This window comes from Chiloscyllium punctatum, chromosome 38 (genome assembly GCF_047496795.1).
Source record: "Chiloscyllium punctatum isolate Juve2018m chromosome 38, sChiPun1.3, whole genome shotgun sequence".
NCBI classification, from domain to species: Eukaryota; Metazoa; Chordata; class Chondrichthyes; order Orectolobiformes; family Hemiscylliidae; genus Chiloscyllium; species Chiloscyllium punctatum.
The window spans coordinates 38,415,786-38,430,095 of NC_092776.1; positions in this window are offsets into that span (position 1 = coordinate 38,415,786).

Sequence of the window (14,310 nt, forward strand, 5' to 3'; positions counted from 1 at the left end):
ATTATATTACTACTCATTTTTTGTAATGAATATCAATTTTGTAATTAATGAATGTAAAGTCTTCTCGGACATCTTCAACCTCTCCCTGCAGCAGTCCACTGTTCCTGCCTGTTTCAAGGGGGCCCACATCATCCCTGTGCCTAAGAAGGCTCATGTAGCATGTCTCAATGACTACCACCCAGTGGCCCGAACTTTGGTGGTCATGAAGTGCTTTGAAAGGCTGGTCATGGCATTAATCAACTCCAGCCTTCCCACTCCTCTTGATCCTCTCCAATTTGCCTGTCGGACCAACAGATCCACAACAGACGCCATATCACTTGCACCACACTCCTCCCTAGAACTTCTTGACACCAAGAACAGCTATGTAAGAATCCTACTCATTGACTATAGTCAGCCTTCAACACTATTATCCCCTCGAGACTGATTACTAAACTTAATGATCTCAGACTAAGTCCCACTCTCTGCAACTGGATCCTCAGTTTCCTGACCCACAGGCCAATGGGATCAATATTTCATCCTCACTAACACTCAACACTGGAGCCCACAGGGGTGTGTACTCAACCCCCTACTGTACTCACCGTGTACCCATGTCTGTGTCACCAAATACCAGACTAATACCATTTACAAGTTTGCAGATGACACCACCATAGTCGAGGGAATCTCAGATGGCAATGAAACAGAGTACAGACAGGAGGTAGAAGACCTGGAAAAATGGTGCACTGAGAACAACCTAGCTCTCAATGTTAGCAAAACCAAGGAACACATTATTGACTTTCAGTGCAATTTTACTCATGCCCACCTACACTTTAACAGCACAGAGGTGGAACGAGTGCAGAGTGTCAAAGTCCAGGGAGTGGTCATCCACATCAAGCTTTCTTGGACTCTTCATGTGGACACACTGGTTACAAAAGTCCAACAACATCTCTTCTTCCTCAGGCAGCTGAGGAGATTTGGCATGACAGCGAATACCCTTGACAACTTTTATATGTGCAGTATCAAGAGTATTCTGTCTGGATGTACCACTAGCTGGTATGGCAACTGTACCATTCAAGATTGGAGTCAGTTACAGAGAGTGGTGAACTTGGCCCGGACAATCACAAAGGCCAACCTCCCATCTATAGAATCCATCTACCAAGCCCGCTGTCAAGGAAAAGTGCCAGCATTCTCAAAGATCCATCCCACCTTGGCAATGCTTTTCTACAACCTCTACCACTGGGGAGAAGGCATCGAAGCCTGAACACATGCACAAGCTGGTTTCAAAACAGTTTCTACCCTATTGTTGTTAGAATACTGAATGGACTCACAAACTCTTAACATTTGCCTGTACCTGTGTTTTTGTTTTTGTTGCTGTTTACCTATTTATTTACTTATCTATGCTACTTAACTATGTGATCTGCTTGTATTGCTCGCAAGACAAAGCTTTTCACTGTGCCTCGGTACCCATGACAATAAATTCAATTCAATTCAATTTAATTCATTTCAACCTACATGTCTGCTACTTTAAAAGCAGCAACAGTCAAGAAAAGAAATCATTAACAAAATAACCCAAAAAATGCACTACACAATGCAAGTTTTTGGTACTTTAAAAGCCACAGTAAAGACTGAAAGCAAACATGAGCATGTATTGGCACTCCGTTGAGATTCTGTCAGAATTTCAATTATTGAATTACCAAATCAATTATTACTCCTCCATCAACAAATAGCTGATAATGAAAGACAAAAAAAACCCTCCTTTTTTTGAAAAGAAGAATTAAGAAGTGTCAAATCCGATATTTCCGATATGGCTGCAAAGATCCTGGCAACATTTTCCATATTAAAGAACAACAATTTAAACATTGAATTAATTTAACTGGACATGGATTTGAGTTCAAGTTATACCGAGAAGAGCTGGATGAAACTAGCGACTCAGGCAGGTGTCAATGCAAACATACGCAATGTGAGTTCTCTGAAGCTAATTTAGCCAAAACACTCCTCAGAAAGGCACTTACAGATAAATTGAAACAATATGCCAGTGACACACACTAGACATGCACAAAAGCATGTGAAGAAGTACTGCACAAAGAACGGCGTCAAGTACATTTCCAAAGTTCCATTCACGGCTTGCAAGCATGTCAATGAAGTCAAGACATATCTGCAACATCACAGCTTACAGGCCCCAGACAGACGGTATATGTCTGCCCATTTGACACACCACAGAAACGTTGTCAGAAAAGCTGAAACTTTTACCTTCTTCCAAGTGATGTAAACCAAAAGGAATGAGCAATATGCACTAAATGACAAGAATAATTCTGGTAGAAGTGCTGTACTCAGGAATTTTGCACAATGTGGTGCAATCCACTCATGATAAGGTAACAATAGGCTTGACATGCCATGCATTCTGCCTTCAATGTCAATACAGCTCCTTTGCTGAAATGTATAAAATCTTTCATGCAATTGATACAGCAGGCCTTTTTTTTGGGCTATCAATATACATGGATTTACATATTATGCCTACAAGGTATTAAACCCATTAGTTGCAACACGAAGAATTCCAGACTGATCCTAAAGTTACAATAACATTGATCGCATTGATTTTAGTCAAAGCCCAGCAAAGCCAACCCAGCAAGCTATATCCAGTAAGGTGGCAGTGGAGTAGGATGCTTAAGCTAGAGCTCCTCCGCTCCATCTGTTCTTTTTTTCTCTTTTTGATGGTGGCAGCCAGCAGTCCAACCACATGGAGGCCCCCTGCGTTGGTCTGCTGCAGCGAGCCTTTGGAGAGAGATTGTGATGCTTGTCTTTTTAACATTGCTTCTTGTTTTTCTGACTTATGATCATACTGTGTATAGCTGTAATGTAACCTTTTTTTTTCATTTCTCTATTATGTAACGAAGGATTGTCCCCAACACGGCACTGTAAGTGGTGACTACTAATCTTTTCACTGTACTCATTTGAGTACATGTAACCATAAAGCTAATTCAATACCTGATGATGTCCAGCTCAAATGGATCATCACCAGAGCACATGCCTTTTGTGCAACAAATCAAAGGTATTACTAGTGCAATTGTTGTTGACACATTGACTACCGTATCAAGAATGTTCAGTGTTCTTTAACTAATTGCGACTGACAGTGGTCTGCAGAACACAAGTGAGCCCTTCCACAACATGTGTAAGAAATAGGGTATTTAATATATTACCTCTTCTGCAATTACCCTTAGTCAAATGGGCTTGCAAAATGTACTGCCTGTACTATAAAATCCACAATTATTCAACATAAAGTGATCTGTCAAGGTTTTTGGCAAGGTGTGCTAAAGCTACGTGATATTCCTCTCATCCACCGTTTACCTTCACCAGTTGCTCTCACGTTTGAGAAGTAGATCCACAAAGTTCTTTCCTCCCACATTCGCCAATTGTCTCCCAGTTATCAATGTCGGCCATCTTCACATCTTGTTTGGAGTTGGCCTTGTATTAGAAGTATGGATGCTCAAGTAATCACGACCACTGTACATAAACAAGGAGAAAGTGAGGACTGCAGATGCTGGACAGTTACAGTTGAAAAATGTGTCGTTGGAAAAAGCACCACAGGTCAGGCAGCATTTGAAGAGCAGGAGAGTTGACATTTTGGGCTTAAGCCCTTCATAAGCATTGTACAGAAAGCCTTTGGTTATACAGCTGTCAAGTATTTGATGATCATGGTCCAGCCAGAGCAATATCTCCAGCTTATCGTTGAGTACATGTCTAACAGTGGAAGTGGGGTGTGTGGTTGAGGAGTCCTAGTACATTATCATCTTCATCCTTTGGACAGTAAAATGGTATAGCTGTTTGCAGCCTTTTGTTGAATTTCCTGATGTTATTTCCATTGATTTTAATCTAAATAAATAGTGTTGGACAATGGATAGGTTGTACGACTTTGCTGGCCAAGCAATGAAGGTAAAAACTACCCATAGCCTGTGAAATAATCTCAATAATCAGCTGTTGGAATATAATAAATAAACTGTAAAAATAGTTCTCTATAATGAATATTATTTATTCACAGCATTAAATGCACTAGATATGTACAATGTTACTGTACAGAAGGAAGCTTTCGATCTTTTGAGTCTGTCCTGGCTCCTGAAAGATTATCCACCCTTTAGGCTCTCTGCCTTTATTCCTGATGAAGGGCTTTTGCCTGAAATGTCGATTTTACTGCTCCTCGGATGCTGCCTGAACTGCTGTGCTCTTCCAGCACCACTAATCCAGAATCTGGTTTCCAGCATCTGCAGTCATTGTTTTTACCTAGTTGATTTTAATCCTACTGCGAATCCTCTTGCAAGGGTGCCTGCCTTGAAGAAGGTTTCCTCCTCTCTCTACAAGAATATGCTACTTTCTCCCCACCCCCACCCTCCTCTAGCTTATCTCTCCACCCTTCAGGTTCTCTGCCTTTATTCCTGATGAAAGGCTTTTGCCCGAAACATTGATTTTACTGCTCCTCAGATGCTGCCTGAACTGCTGTGCTCTTCCAGCACCACAAATCCAGAATCTGGTTTCCAGCATCTCCAGTCATTGTTTTTACCCAATATATATCCAACTCACTTTTGAAACTTCCTGTAGAATCTGCCACCATCACACTCTCAGGCAACACATTCCAAATCCTAACAACTGTCTGACTAAAGACGTTTCTCCTCATCTTACTCCTAGCTGTCTTGCTGACAGTCTTGAAATTGTGAGCCCTAGTCACTGATATACCAAATAGTGGAAACAGAAATACCTCTTTACCTTGTTAAAATTGTTCATAATTTTGAACACTTCAGTAAGCTCATCCCCTTAATTTTCTCTGTTCAAAGGAGATTAAGCCCAATTTCTCTAATCTTCCATTGTATCTAAAGTATCTAAATATCCCTTGAACTCTCTCTAAAACTTCAGCATCCTTCCTTAACTAAGGTGTCCAGAACTGAATGCAATATTCCAAATGTGGTCTGACCAATGATTTGTCCAGGTGTAGCAATTCTTCCTTGCTTTTACATTCTGTGCCTCTATTTATAAATCCAAGGATCCTATGAGCTTTTCCAACAACTGTTTCAACTTGCCTGAGTATCTTCAAAGAATCATGCACATGAACCCCAAAGTCCTGCAGCTCCTGTACTCCTCTCAAAGATGTACCATTGAGCCTGTAGTGTCTCTCCGTATTTCTTCCTTGAAAATGCATTACCTCACATTTCTCTGCATTAAAATTCATCTGCCAAGTGTCTGTCCTTTGGACAACTTGGAAATGTCTCTCTGAAATCATTCAGCACCATCCTCACAATTCACTATTCTCTCGAGCTTACTATCATCTGCAAATTCAGAGACCCGTCTCCAAATTGTTTGTATAAATTTGGAAAAGCGAGAATCCCAACACCAATCCATTGGGAACAGTCGATAGGGGTGTTGTTTTATTGGAGCAGTATTTCCTACATCTACTTCATGTACAATATCAATAGTCCTCCTCATCTGATTCTTACACATGTCCTTATACTGCAGTAACAAATTTTTCAACTGCATTCTATGCTCCTGAGACAGATAGCTTACTAACCTATCCCACTCGTCAAGGACTTCTTCATTTTTAAAATCTATTTTGAAGCACATCAAAATCCACATCACCTTGATTTGATTCCTCAGTCTGTGGGGCAGTAACTAACACCTGTTTCTCCGGTTCTTTCTCTCTAGTATAATACGGTTTCAACATGTTCGCATGACATATGCAATACCTTTTCTTTCTATCTGGCATCTTTACTAGATAGTTCACTTGACTTAAGGTGGCATGGTGGCTCAGTGGTTAGCGCTGCTGCCTCACAGTGCCATGGACCCAGGTTTGATTCCAGCCTTGAGTGACTGTCTGTGTGGAGTTTGCACAATTTCCCTTTGTCTGTGTGGGTTTCCTCCCACAGTACAAAGATGTGCAGGTCAGGTGAATTGGCCATGCTAAATTGCCCATAGTGTTAGATGTATTAGTGAGAGGGAAATGAGCCTGGGTAGGTTATTCTTTGGAAGGTCAGTGTGGACTTGTTGGGCTGCAGGGCCTGTTTCCACACTGTAGGGATTCTAATTTTCTAATCAAACGTTTCTCAATTTGATAGGGACCACTAAGCCTGGCTTTGAAGGGATCTCCTATCACTGGCTAAGTAAAATACGTCACCCCCTTGGGAAAACATCCGAGTCTCAGAGCTTTTTATCTGCCACCTGCTTCATTCTATACTGCGCCCTCTTTAGGTGCTGTTTAGCTAACTCACCTACCTTATTTAGTCACTTCCTCACCTCCGAAACATAATTTAAGTGTGAGATCTCCGACTTGTTTATCTTCTAACTCCATTTTACTTAATTGTAATTTAAGTTTTTCTACCTCTACCGCACTTGTCTGTTTCTCTGATACACCTAAGTATTTGAGTAATTCCCTTACAATTTCAGCTTTACCTTTGTCCTTGGTTAAACCCAAATCTAAACTATTTGCTAATTCTAAAAGAACGGCTTTTTTCTTTCCTTCTAAACTTTCTTGGCAAATTTGAGAATCATTTTTAAGCCCCATAACCTCTTTAGCAATTTTAAGAGCCATTTCTCTCACTTTCAATTTAATCAACCACAAATCACCAAATTCTCTCACCTACGTTTTATTTAAAGATCTAGGACACTAATCTGCAAATGTTTAAGTCTTCTGGGACTTTTTGTAACCCCAAATCTATTCAAATCTGTCTAAGCCAGTTCAAATCACGGACCCAAGCCCCAAACGGTTACAACACGGGTAAACACTCCTGATTAATTTAAAGCAGCAACCCAGAAAAGATTTAACCCATGCAGTAAACTGTGAAAATTCAAGGAGCCAAGAACTATTTACTGTAAAAATTAACAACTTTATTTCTTAAAGTATAACAGAGAATAATTAACTAACAACTATTTACAAGTCCTTCCTCCAATCTGTCTTTTACCTTCCCCTTCTATAATACCAGTCCGATCAAAGCCTTGTTTAAGATTTACAAAACAAAACTTCTTATCTCAAAACCAGGCAGCTTTCAGTTTTCTCTGAATTCCTGTCTTCTTTTCTTCTTCTTGGGGATTCTGCTTCACAGGTTACTGATTGATAAAGGTTACTTTTAAGAGAGCTATTTTTCAGACGATCTTTACATGCAGTTCTCCTCTCAACTGTTCAATTTTCCCTGGTCTTATACCCCCACCCCCAAAAGCATTGGATTGTGTCACTGGCTTTTAAGATTGTCAATATACTCAATTCAAACTGGATTTGAGTTTGGTTTTTTTTTGGAGCATAATTTAAACTGATTGGCTTAATTTAAATCTGTTTTGTTGTTTCCAGGCAACCAGCTACCTTAGCTATCCCAGTAGCTGGAGAACATGTTACATTGTATCTTGTTGAGAACACTTGGTGCTGTCATTGCTAGCTTTTAACTCTCTTAAAGGTACAGTATACCCACGTGTTCATAATAATAACAATTAACAAAGCCTGAAAATAGTGGAGGGCCAAGCTATGATCCCTACAGCAATCTATGCGTTATGGTCCACCAAGTTGAAAATGATCCATTTAACACAATTCTCTGTTTCATTTTCATTAACTAATTGTCTATCCACACTAATATATCACACCCATTGTAGGAATTATACTGTGATTTAAGCTTTTATCTGAACAATTATCATATGCCTTTTTATTCAAAATACAGTACACCAATAGTTCCCCTTTTGCCAAACTGCATGCTACATCTTCAATGACAGATATTTAGCTAACTAACTGGCCTGTTTTGATTTACTGGTAAGAAGTATATAGTAGATTAAGCATGTTGGCATTGAAATAGTTATGCAATGTTCATTCAGTTTTCAATGATTTTGAAGTGAGAACGATCAGCTTATGTTTAATACAGCTTGCTAAGAATTGAGGTCTATATTGCTTCGGGGGGTTTTATGTGAAGTAAGGGAACTTCTCTTTGCTTTCAATTTTCTAGCCTTGAGGTACTGTTTGTGAATGCGAATGGCTTATTGCAGGCAATTCACTAAAAGATTTAATGCTAAAATTGAAAGTAATGGAGATATCTTTTTTTAAAAAAGAACTTACATTTATAGAGCCTTTCATGATTTTGGAATCATCTTATTGAGCTTTACAACCCACCAAGTACTTTTGAAGTATAGGAGCTGTTGTAATGGAGGAAATGCATGATGGAATCTACTAAACCTACAGTAAAAGTACTTCTCTGAAATTGAATGGAACTTTCATCAATTAAGCTGTGTTGTACTTATAGATTCTCACTGCCCAATGTCTAACAGTAATTCTGCCATATAACATTGGATTTACCTAGCAATAAATACTTAATTCATCTCATCCCTAAAAATGTGGCAGCTCAACACTGCGTTTGGAACTGCGCTAAACTGATTTCCCGCCTTCCTAAAACTGCTGGATACCTACAAATTAAGCATGAATTTGAAAATGATTTAGCTCTTCCTTGGCAAATTGGCATGTTGCTTCATTGATTTAATGCCCATTTTGGGCAGACTCTGATAATCCCTGTCCAAGTTTGTGGTCTGCCAGCAAGCTAATCCAAACATTCTCCTCAAACTGAATATACTAAGGTAGAGTTATAGAGATGTACATCATGGAAACAGATCCTTCAGTCCAACCTGTCCATGCTGACCAGATATCCCAACCCAATCTAGTCCCACCTGCCAGCACCCGGCCCATATCCCTCCAAACCATTCCTATTCATATACCCATCCAAATGCCTCTTAAATGTTGCAATTGTGCCAGTCTCTACCATTTCCTCTGGCAGCTCATTCCATACACATACCACACTCTGCATGAAAAAGTTGCCCCTTAGGTCTCTTTTATATCTTTCCCCTCTCACCCTAAACCTATGCCCTCTAGTTCTGGACTCCCTGACACCAGGGAAAATACTTTGTCTATTTACCCTATCCATGCCCCTCATAATTTTGTAATCTCTATAAGGTCACCCCTCAGCCTCCAACGCTCCAGGGAAAACAGCCCCCATTTATTCAGCCTCTCCCTATAGCTCAAATCCTCCAGCCCTGACAATATCCTTCTAAATCTTTTCTGAACTCTTTCAAGTTTCACAACATCTTTCCGATAGGAAGGAGACCAGAATTGCACACAATATTCCAACAGTGGCCTAAATAATGTCCTGTACAGCCGCAGCATGACCTCCCAACTCCTGTATTCAATACTCTGACCAATAAAGGAAAGCATACCAAACGCCTTTTTCACTATCCTATCTACCTATGACTCCACTTTCAAGGAGCTATGAACCTGCACTCCAAGGTCTCTTTGTTGAGCAACACTCCCTAGGACCTTACCATTAAGTGTATATGTCCTGGGCTGATTTGCTTTCCCAAAATGCAGCACCTAGCATTTATCTGAATTAAACTCCATCTGACACTCCTCAGCCCATTGGCCCATCTGGTCAAGATCCTGTTGTAATCTGAGGTAAACCTCTTCGCTGTCCACTACACCCCCAATTTTGGTGTCATCTGCAAACTTACTAACTGTACCTATTATGGTCGCATCCAAATCATTTATGGTAATGACAAAAAGTAGAGGACCAGCTCCGATCCTTGTGGCACTCCACTGGTCACAAGCCTCCAGTCTGAAAAACAACCCTCCACCTCCACCCTCTGTCTTCTATCTTTGCGCCAATTCTGTATCCAAATGGCTAGTTCTCCCTGTATGCATGAGATTTAACCTTGCTCACCAGTCTCCCATGGGGAACCTTGTCAAACTCCTTACTGAGGTCCATATAGATCACATCTACTGCTCTGCCCTCATCAATCTTCTTTGTTACTACCTCAAAAAACTCAATCGAGTTTTTGAGACATGATTTCCCACGGTCAAAGCCATGTTGACTGTCCCTAATTAGTCTTTGCCTTTCTAAATACATGTACATCCTGTTCCTCAGGATTCCCTCCAACAACTTACCCACCACTGAGGTCAGGCTCACCGGTCTATAGTTCCCTGGCTTGTCTTTACCACCCTTCTTAAACAGTGGCACCACGTTTGCCAACCAACAGTCTTCTGGCACCTCACCTGTGACTATCGATGATACAAATATCTCAGCAAGAAGCCGAGCAATCATTTCTCTAGCTTCCCACAGAGTCCTTGGGTGCACCTGATCAGGTCCTGGGGATTTATCGACCTTTAACCGTTTCAAGACATCTAGCACTTCCTCCTCTGTAATGTGGACATTTTGCAAGATGTCACCATCTATTTCCCTACAGTCTATATCTTCCATATCCTTTTCCAAAGTAAATACTGATGCAAAATACTTATTTAGTATCTCCCCCATTTTCTGTGGCTCCACACAAAGGCTGCCTTGCTGATCTTTGAGGGGCCCTATTCTCTCCCTAGTTACCCTTTTGTTCTTAATGTATTTGTAAAAACCCTTTGGATTCTCCTTAATTCTATTTGCCAAAGCTACCTCATGTCCCCTTTTTGCCCTCCTGATTTCCCTCTTAAGTGTACTCCTACTTCCTCTATATTATCTAAGGATTCACTCAATCTCTGCTGTTTATACCTGACATATACCTCCGTCTTTTTCGTGACCATCCCTCAATTTCTCTAGTCATCCAGCACTTCCTACAACTAGTACCCTTGCTTTTCACCCCATCAGGAACATACTGTCTCTGGACTATCATTTTTGAAGGCTTCCCATTTTTCTGCTGTTCCTTTACCTGGAAACATCTGTCCTCAATCAACTTTAGAAAGCTCTGCCGAATACCATCAAATTGGCCTTCCTCCAATTTAGAACTTCAGCTTTTAGATCCGGTCTAACCTTTTCCATCACTATTTTAAAACTAATAGAATTATGATCACTGGCCCCAGTCACCTGCCTTATTTCCCAAGACTAGGTCATGTTTTGCACCTTCTCTTGTCGATACATCCACATACTGAATCAGAAAATTGTCTTGTACACACTTAACAAATTCCTCTCCATCTAAACCTTTAACAATATGTCAGTCCAAGTCTAAGTTTGGAAAGTTAAGATCCACTACCATAACCACCCTATTATTCTTACAGATAGCTGAGATCTCCTTACAAGTTTGTTTCTCAATTTCCCTCTGTCTATTAGGGGGCCTATAATAGAATCCCAATAAGGTGATCATCCCTTTCTTATTTCTCGGTTCTACCCAAATAACTTCCCTGGATGTATTTCCAGGAATATCCTCCCTCAGCACAGCCCATGGCATACATTACACAAAAGCTGACATTGACATTTCTTATTCTGCATGTTTTATGATGTTGAAAACACGTTTAGCTATGAAACTATATTTGTGTGAAGTTTTCTAATGGTAGTTTTTTTTGACAGTTTTGACAGTAAGGAGAAAGAAACATAGAACTTTTGACAGGTATTGCATGAAGACATGTTGCATCAGATAAAACACTTTTTTGGTGGCAAAATCTCACTATGTCAAACATAGTTGACAATTATGTTTAGCCATTGGGTTTTTCAGTGAAAGACATACCAAGTTTGGGCCTTAGCTATTATTATGTTAACATTTTCAACCCTCAGACCGAATTCAATGACTCAACCTTTATGAAATAATTTAATAGGTTTAATAATGGATAGTAACTAGAATCAACAACTTTAACCACTCAGGGATTATGGACTAATCCAGGATTATCTTGTCAATTCTTTATTTTTTTAACATTTGATATATAATCACAAAGCATTTTGTGCTCATGCGAGCAAGGCATAACTAAATTTGTACTGGATTCATGTAATAACCCAATATTGTTCACTTAGATTTTATTCAAAAGTTTAAACTTGGCTCAGTTTATGCCACTTTGAATAGAGATACACTTGCCTATTTAAATAAAGGGATACGCAGGTTCGGGCAAGTAGCTAGAGCAAGGTAGGTGTTTGCATAGAGGTTAGTTGGAACTTGGGTATCAGTTAGCTCAGTGGTCAGGGTGGGGAGTGATCTGGTTGGGAGGGTTGGGTTTTAGTCAGTTGGGTGGCAGTAGTCAAGTTGGGTTGGGGAGTAGTGGGATGGTCAGGTGCTGATTAAGGAGTCATCTATGTAGTTATCCACATGTTAAACCAGGTTTTAATCTTTCTAACATTTCATTATCCTGTAAGTACTATGGAACTGCCCAATGTCTCTGACTCCAACTCAGAGTTGGACACATTTACAAAAGATCCTGGACAGCAAGAAAATCTCGCATTAAATAACTTGAGCATATCCTGCATAGATCCATGCATTAGGACTTCCACAGGCTCCTGTCATGCATCTTCAGTTATTCATGTGGTCTCCAACAATCCAGAAATTGGAAGATTTGGCCCATTGACCCTAGTAATTTCCCCACAACAGATAATTGGTTATTTAGTTGATAATTCCCCGATTACCCTCTCTCAAGTTTCTTAATTGGTAGGATGGCTTTTATAAACCTCCAAATGAAATACAGGTTCTCAAATCTAGAGAAGTCTGGAAAATCATAATCAAGGCATCTGCAATGTTCACACCAACTTCTTAAAATAGAAAGAAAGCTGCTCCTCCTGGATATTTGTCATTTATTTGTGTCATTATTTTCTTTGTTAACGCAGTTTGCTCACATTAATTTGTTGAGTCCTTGATTTGATATCAGTTTCCTTGGGTTGTCCAGCTGACATTCTCCTCAACTCCAAATGAGGACACAAAGGAACTACTCAACTACTCAACGTTGTTCAATTTTCATTGACACTATCACTTGTCAGTCTTAATGGGCCACATTACTGCTGACCACTCTTTTACCTATTATAAGATTTTTTGTGGTTCAGCTCATGTTTCAGTTTTGCACTCTTGTTTTCATCACTCATTATAGTACTTCTTATCTCCCCTATTTGTCAGAACTTGAACTTTTTTTTACATTTTTTGTATGTTTTCACCTTTAGTTTTCTCTTATCTCTTAATTTAACATTATATTTTATTTTGGTATGAAGTGATCTTACCTTTTAATGACAAGTAACTCCCCTCTTGACTCACCAAGTTATGTCCACCATCTACAAGGTACATGTCAGAAGTGTAATGGAATACTATCCACATGCCTGGATGGGTGCAACTGTAACAATACTCAAGATGCTCAGCACCAATCAAGACAAAGCAACCAGTTTGACTGGTACCCTATCTATTACCTCCCACATTTACTCCCTTCCCAATGATGCTCACTACCAGCACTGTGTGTTGTATAATATCTCATGCTCAGAATTTCAATATGCCTGTAAGAGATATACTCATGATATCATCAATGTATCATAAAATGTGACCCAAGGCTATACAGGTTCTCATATTCCAGCTTACCTCAGATCCCTTGAAACATCATGCTCCACTGCAAGTCTGCTCCTCAGTTGAATCTAATTGTTTAATGTTAGCTCAGACACATATGTGTTTGATGAATATAATGCTTGTACATAATAGTTGTTTGTAATAAATATCTATTGAATTCTTCAATTCCACAATATTCATGTCCAGTTTGTTATAATGCAGGAGGAAACATGAACATTGTTGTATCAGGTAAAACACTTTTTTGGTGGTAAAATCTCACCAGTGTGTACTACCTACAAGATGCACTGCAGTAATTCACCATGGCTCCTCCTAAAGCACCTTCCAAACCTGCAATCTTTGACATCTAGAAGGACAAGGAGTGCAAATGCTTGGGAGGACCACTATCTGCCATTCTCCCCCAAGTGATGCACCATCCTGACTTGGAACTGTATTACCATTTCTTCATTGTCACTGCACCAAAATTCTGGAACTCGCTTTTTGATAGTATTCTGGGTGTACATATGGATTGTAGTAGTTCAAGAAAGCAGTTCACTACCAACTTCTCAAGGGCAATTTGGAACAAGCTACAAATGCTGGATAAGCCAGCAATGCCCAAATCCAATGAATGAATACAAATACATTTCTGTATCATATTACATTTTTTTAACTCTATCCCCTGATATTCTATCATTATACCCATTAGCTGATTTGTCCAATTTGTTGTGAGCAGTATATTGAAGTTAACCTCACCTAAATCAAGAATCTTACAGCTGTTTTCCACTTTTCCTTTGTAGCACTATATTGAATTCAATCACATTATAATCACTATTAGATAAACATTCATGCATCAATAGGCTTCATTAATTAAATCAGGTTCATCATTCATTACTAAATGTGATATGGCACACCCTTTGTTGGCTCCAGGACATATTGTAAAAAAAACTATGCCAAGCACAATCAAAAAATTTACTATATTTTGACATGTGCCAGTCTGTTTAGTGCAATCCATATGAAAATTAAAATCCCTCATTAAAACCCCTTTACCTTTGTTATGTGCTTGAGTAATCTCTC